The following is a 7,272-nucleotide window of genomic DNA, read 5'->3' as shown; positions in this document are numbered from 1 at the left end:
TGCCCAGCTGGGTGAGGCATCATCAAGCCCCTCTCCTCCTCAAAGAAGGCAGCTTGGCAAAAACATTTTATTGGTAACTCAAAAAATTAGAACGAGGCTTGTCCAGCCATAGCAGTATTAGCAATCATCTGCTGGAGAAGCATACAAGTTTGAGTTTAAAAAAAGCCAAGCAGCTGCATTCTCCCCATCGCCGGGGCCCTAGAACACACCCACGAAGAGTAGAAATCCTTTCTAGAATCTAGAATGTGAGTGGCAGAGCTGAGCAGTTCTCCCCGAGTCTCTGACTGGTACAATAAGGAATTTTTACTTTGAGGCTCAGTCAGCTTTCTGATGAAAGGAATTCACTTCGGCTCAGGGTAGGTGTTGCCTGTGTCAGTGTGCACATGGAAAGATCAGATGCTGGGACCCAGTAGTTAATGTGTTTGGTCTCTTATATTTCTCACCATCTCTGGCCGAGATTCAAAATGAGGAATTAAATGCTGGAGACCTGAATGCTAGCCTCGTGGGTGGCTCTAGAGAAGTCCTATCCATGCATTAATTTGCCTAGGAAGATTGTTTCCCTATGGATCATACCTCTAGGGATATGCATCTTAACTGAAGAGGAAAATATTCAACCAGCTTGATTTCCAACAATAACCTGTGATTGTTAACTACAAGTCAATGTTTTAAGAGGAGCAGCATTCACATTTCTAATCAAGGGGCCATTGTTATTGGGATGATATTCCCCCCCTGCATATCCCTAGCTCTGAAATCCACATCCTACATGGGGTGGAAAGTGATCACTTACTGAGGAAACTTCAAAGTGTTCCACATTATCAAAACCCCTGGGAAGTTCAATCCAGTGGGATGATAGATTAGGGATGGAGAGGCAAGGCTGAGAGACAGACAGTACATTTAAAGTAGCATCTGGTTAGCAGCCGCCTGAGGCAGCTTTTCTCAACTTCCCCCTAAAATACATGCAGACGCAGAGTATTGAAAACTCTAAGTCATTCAAACACTTAAAACATATTCATCTGACAAGTGCTGAGTAAACAGTTACTGCTTGCAAGGAACTTAAGGTCCAGTCAGTAGACCAAACTCTGTATTAATTAAGTATTGCTACCTAACAAATTACTCCAAAACTTAGTGGATTAAAACAACATACAGGCCAGGTGGGGTGGCTCACGCCTGTAATCCCAGCACTTTGGGAGGCCAAGGCTGGTGGATCACCTGAGGTCAGGAGTTTGAGATCAGCCTGACCAACATGGAGAAACCCCGTCTCTACTTAAAAAAAAAAAAAAAAATACAAAATTAGCCAGGCTTAGTGGTGCATGCCTGTGGTCCCAGCTACTCGGGAGGCTGAGGCAGGAGAATCGCTTGAACCCAGGAGGCGGAGGTTGCAGTGAGCCGAGATTGTGCCATTGCACTCCAGCCTGGGCAACAAGAGCGAAACTCCATCTAAAAAAAAAAACAAACAACAACAAAAACATACATTTATTATCTCCAGTTTCCAGGGAACAGGAATCCAGGCACAGAGTAGGTGAGTCTCCCAAATGAATTTCTTAAAAAGCTGTAGTCATCTCAAAGCTCAACTAGGAAGGACACGTCTTACTCCCTCACTCAGGTGGTTGTTGGTAAGATTCAGTTGTGCAAGAGTTGGGGTGAGTATCCCTTGTTCCTTGCAGTGTGGACTTCCCCATAGGAAGTACCACAACATGGCAGCTTCAACCTGCAGATGAGCAAGAAGACTTCCAGACTTCCCACCCATCACGCACCACTGCTGCGATTCAATGGGTATCTTAGATATTTAGGAGCTACCCATCTGCATTTAGGCTTTCTTCTTGTTCCTTCCTGTATTCGTCTATTCTCACGCTGCTAATAAAGACATACCTGAAACTGGGTAATTTATAAAGAAGCAGAGGTTTAATAGACTCACAGTTCCACATGGCTAGGGAGGCCTCACAATCATTGTGGAAGGTACAGGAGGAGCAAAGGCATGTCTTACATGGCAGCAGGCAAGACAGGGTGTGCAGGTGAACTATCTTTATAAAACCATCAGATCTTGTGAGACTTATTCACTATCACGATCACAAGAACAGCATGGGAAAAACCTGCCCCCATGATTCACTGACTATCCACTGGGTCCCTCCCTCAACACATGGGGATTATGGGAGCTACAATTCAAGATGAGATTTAGGTGGGGACACAGCCAAACCATATCACTTTCTTCATCAATTTATCCATTCAATAAATATTTTGAGGCTCTCTCTATATGTCAGGCACTACTTTGGGTAGTGGGAATACAGCAGTGAACAAAACAAATTTCCCATTCTTAAGGACTTTACATTCCAGTAGAGAAAAAAGATAATAAATAAATAAGAAATGTAGAGTATAGTGGAGGATAAGTGTTACAGAACAAAATAAGGCAAGGTAAATGGGAGGGGAAGCGCTGAGAAGTGTGTGTGTGTGTGTGTGTGTGTGTGTGTGTAGGTGTAAGTGTAGTTGTGGGTGGTGGGAGGTTATAAGGTGACGTTTGAGCAGAGGAGTGAAGAAAATAGAGGTCTTGGGGTGGGAGTGTTCTTGGCATGTTCAAGGAACAGCAGTAAAGTCAGTGGAGCTGAGGAAAGTCAGTGAAGCAGAGACTAGCAAGGCACATGGTGACAGGGTTAGTTGTTGAGGGCAATGGGGTTCACTGCACAATAAGTTGAAGGGCTTTGTAAATCATTTTAAGACTTTGAATTTTACTCTAAGATAGAGTAAAAGTCTACATGGGCAGATTTGGAGAAGAGGAGCAACGTAATCTGATGTAAGATCACATTCGTTGCTAGTTTTTTGTGTTGTTTTTTTTTTTTTTTGGTGGGGGGAGTGTGGTTTTGGGTTTTTTGTTTGTTTGTTTGTTTGTTTTAGAGATGGGATCTCCCTCTGTCACAGAGGCTGCAGTGCCACGGCACAGTCATAGTTCACTGCAGCCTTGAACTCCTGACCTAAAGGGATTTTCGGCCCCTAAGTAGCCTCAGCCTCCTGAGTAGCTGGTCCTACAGGCTCACACCACTGTGCCCAGCTTATTTTTTATGGACAGGGTCTCACTGTATTCCAGGCTGGTCTCAAACTCCTGGTCTCAAGTGATTCTCCCACTTCAGCCTCCCAAATTGCTGGGATTATAGGTGTGAGCCACCACACCTGGGTTGCTAGGTTTGAGTGACTGTCAGTGGAGGCAACAAGGAAAGCCCACGAGACCACTTGAAAACTGTTGTTTTGTGTGTGGGTTTTGTTTGTTTGTTTGTTTGTTTTTTGAGATTTTTAGACAGGGTCTTACTCTGTCACCCAGGCTGGAGGGCAGCAGCACAATCACAGCTCACTGCAGTCTCAACCTCCTGGGCTCGAGTGATCCTCCCACCTTAGCTTCCTTAGTAGCTAGGACCACAAGTGCATGCCACCATGCCTAGCTGATTTTTTTTTTTTTTTTCAGAGATGGGGTCTCACCAAGTTGCCCAAACTTAGTTGAAAACTATTGAAAAAATTCAAGGCCAAGGCCAACCACGGTAGTTCAAGCCGGTAATCTCAGCACTTCGGGAGGCCAAGGCAGGCATATTGCTTTAGCCCAGGAGTTCACGACCAACCTGGGCAACATGGCAAGACCCTGTCTCTACAAAAAAATTAAAAATTAGGCAGCCATGGGAGCGTACACCTGTGGTCCCAGCTACTCAAGAGGCTGAGGCAGGATTGATTGAGCCCAGGAGGCTGAGGCTGCAGCGAGCTGTGTTCCCACCATTGCACTCCAGCCTGGGCGACAGAGCATTTATAGGAAAAAGAAACACTCAGGGAGGAGCAAATTGGGGAATGTGCAGAAATTAGGAATTCCTTCAAATGTGTTAATTTGAGAGCCTGTTAGAATCCCAACTGGACATATCAAGTAAGCAGTTAGATCAATGAGACCACAGGTCATGGATTGATTCTGGGCTAAAGATACAAATCTGGGACCCATCAGTTTAAATCTGGGACTCCCAGGATTAAACCCTGGGACACTCCAGCAGTGAAGAAGTGGCCAATAGGTAAGAGGAGAATCAAGAAAAAGTTGGCCTGGCATGGTGGCTCATGCCTGTAATCCCAGCACTTTGGGAGGCCAAGACAGGAGGATCCCTTGAGCCCAGGAGTTTGGGACCAGCCTGAACAGCATAGTGAGACTCGGTCTCTACAAAAAAATACTACTAATGAAAACAGAAAAAATGGTGCCAGGAAAACAAGTGGAAAATTATTCCAAGGTATTGTATCTTCCTTTAGTTTATCTAAGTGTTATTCAAATGCTAACGTATATTAAGAATCACTCTACAAGGTAAATACACAATATCTTAATTACTTCTTTCACAGGAAATATAAAGGATTTTCAAGGCAATTGAAGTGCTGAATGAAGAACGAAACTGTGGTCAAATGGGAACCCACTGTAGGACATGAAGTGTAAGCAGGATTCCGTAGTACTAGAGGGACAGAAGCAGTGTTTCATCGGGAGTCAGGTATTAGGGGTTTATTGCATTTTTAAAACAAATTCAATTTTTAAAACTTTTTATTATAGAGAACATCAGGTATACAAAATTAGCAAAATAGTATAATGAACCTCTGTGCTCCCATCACCCAGTTCAATAATTATCAACTCATCGTCAATCTGGTTTCTTTTATAATCCATTTAGTACTCCCCATTCAATTTGAAACAGGCTCCAAACATTGTACCATTTCATCTGTAAATAGTTTTGCAGTTATCTTTAAAAATATTTTTTTACATTACACAATACCTTTATCACCCCAACAGTTAACATAATTTCTCTTTTTTCTATTTTATTTATTTTTTATAGAGACAGGGTCTTACCATGTTTCCCAGACTGGTCTCCAACTCCTGTGCTCAGGCGATCCACCGGCCTCAGCCTCCCGAAGTGCTGGGGTTATAGGTGTGAGCCACAGCACCCAGTCAAATTTCTTAATATTAAAAAAAAAAATACACGAGCTAGCACAAGGTTAATTTTGGAAAAAAAAATCCAGTCAGTGCTCAAATTTTTCACTCATTTAATAACTATACTTTTTAATTGCTTGAACCAGAATCCAAATAAGGTTCACATACATTGAGAATCTTTTTTTTTTTAAAGGGTCTCGCTCTGTTGCCCAGGCTGGAGTGTGTTGCACAATCTCTGCTCACTGCAGCCTCAACATCCCAGGCTCAGGAGATCCTCTGACGTCAGCCTCCTGGGTAGCTGGGACCACAGGTGTGCATCACCACACCTGGCTACTTTTTAATATTTTTTGTAGAGATGGAGTTTCACCATGTTGCCCAGGCTGGTCTTGAACTCCTGGGCTCAAGAGATCTGGCTGCCTTGGCCTTCCAAAGTGCTGGGATTACAGGTGTGAGCCACCATGCCCGAGGATCTTTTAAGTCTCTATACGTTCCCCTTCTACCATTTCTCTCAAATATATATATATATAAATAAATATATATATATATATAAAATCATTTTTTCTCCTGGCAAATTATTTGTTAAAGAGAGAAAGTTGTTTGTCCTATAGAGTTTCCCATAGTCTGGATTTTGATGACTGCATACTCATATTGCTAGTGGTGAAATGTTTAACATGTTCCTCTACCTCTGAATTTCCTGTAAAATGGGAGTTGAATCTAGGGGCTTGATCAGGTTTGTCAGATATTTTTGGCAAGACTACTTCATAGATGCTGCTGTTTTCTTCCACCAGAAGTCCCTTAATGTCTAGTTATGTCTCCTTTTCGTGATGATGGTAGCTCTTGATGATCAAAGCCTAGATTCATTATATGTTAGGGGTTGCAAAACAGTTCTAACACTATCCTTCCTTCTTCATTTATCACCTGTAATACTTCTATAAGGAGAAACTTCCCCACAATCTGTATATGGCTTCTCAGTGATAAAGTTCACATAGGAAAGGTGATGTAAACACTTGATTTCTTACCTTTAGCTATCAATTTTCAAAATAATGAGTTGGCCTCTAACGTGTTCCCACAGAACCTAACTAGGGTTTTTGTTTTGGGAGGGGAATACTGATGAATGTATGGACTTAATTCTTTCATGTTTCAATCCATTGCAATTATCTCACTGACACTCAAATTATCCATCATTGGCCAGTGGAATCCCTTCAAGTTGGTTCCTGAGTCCTTTTGATGAATAATCCTCACTATCTGGTACTCAAAGACATTCAGGTTTATCTTGTGTATTTCCTAGCCAGACCTGGAATCAGCCATTTCCCCTAGAAGCCCTGACTCCTCTTAATGGAAAAGGAGTTGAAGTTGTTATGCACGATATGGGGTCACAGAATCAAAGAACCAGGCAGTAGGTGTCGAAGGAGATGCCACCTCTGCAAGCAAAGCTGTGTTAGAGTCCTCTAGAACTCAGAGTTTGACTGCGAACCATTCACACCAACCTCCTCTCAAGCTGTTGATCTAAGAAAAGGATGCTATTATCTCCCAAGCAGAGAGTGAGGGGCCAAGCTGGACAATTTTGTTTCATTCATGCCAAGTAAGTAAAAAGAGAAAAAAAATTGAGCCCATGACAAAATGCTACTGAATAGGAGAAAGGACAAATCTCTTCCTCCCTGAAGAGCAAGAGGAAGGGGATAATTCCTGAAAATGCAGACTACTGCAGGATACAAGAAAATGTTGGAAAATTGTTTGACATCTTCAACGGAATGGAAGAAGAGATGCCTTTCATAAAACATGAGCAGTCAGCCATACGAAGAAAACAAGCAGAGAAGAAAAAGAACAAAATAAATCGAATGGTAGATGGATAAGATGAAGAATTCTAAGGGAAATTAAAAACACAGGGCAAAAATAGAACGAAATTATACTTATATATTTATATATACAATACTGTTGTTTTCTCCTAGCAATAGATGAGAAACATCTTTCTATGTGTCATTAACTATCTGTTTTCATGATATTTCTATGACTGGACTGCATGGATAATTCAACATATGAAGGATCACACTTCACTTACCATATATACCCTCATGTTGGAAAGTTAAGCATTTTCCAGACTTTTTTCTTTTTTGCCATTATGAGGAATGTGAAAAGGGTGCATTCGTGTGCGTGTGCATGTGCCCATGAATTTAATGACTTTTTTTTTTTTTTTTTTTGATACAGGGTCTCACTGTCACCCAGGCTGGAGTGCAGTGGTACAATCATGGCTCACTGCAGCCTTCCCCTCCAGGGCTCAAGCAATCCTCCCTCTTGAGCCTCCCAAGTAGCTGAGACTACAGGCACGTGCACCTGTATGGCTAGTTTTTTTT

General features: G+C 42.2%; 1 long non-coding RNA gene across 1 annotated transcript; it reads left to right on the top strand.

Moving 5' to 3' along the window:
* The first annotated feature begins 257 nt into the window (after window positions 1-257).
* On the top strand, window positions 258-6,818 carry LOC126949194 (uncharacterized). Its single transcript, XR_007723615.1, has 3 exons — window positions 258-356; window positions 4,348-4,490; window positions 6,214-6,818. It is a non-coding gene; the product is annotated as an uncharacterized LOC126949194 (long non-coding RNA).
* The last annotated feature ends 454 nt before the right edge of the window (window positions 6,819-7,272 follow it).

Source organism: Macaca thibetana, chromosome 2, assembly GCF_024542745.1.
Source record: "Macaca thibetana thibetana isolate TM-01 chromosome 2, ASM2454274v1, whole genome shotgun sequence".
Classification (NCBI taxonomy): domain Eukaryota; kingdom Metazoa; phylum Chordata; class Mammalia; order Primates; family Cercopithecidae; genus Macaca; species Macaca thibetana.
The sequence above is the reverse complement of the archived record's forward strand: the minus strand, read 5'-3'. Positions and strand labels throughout refer to the sequence as shown.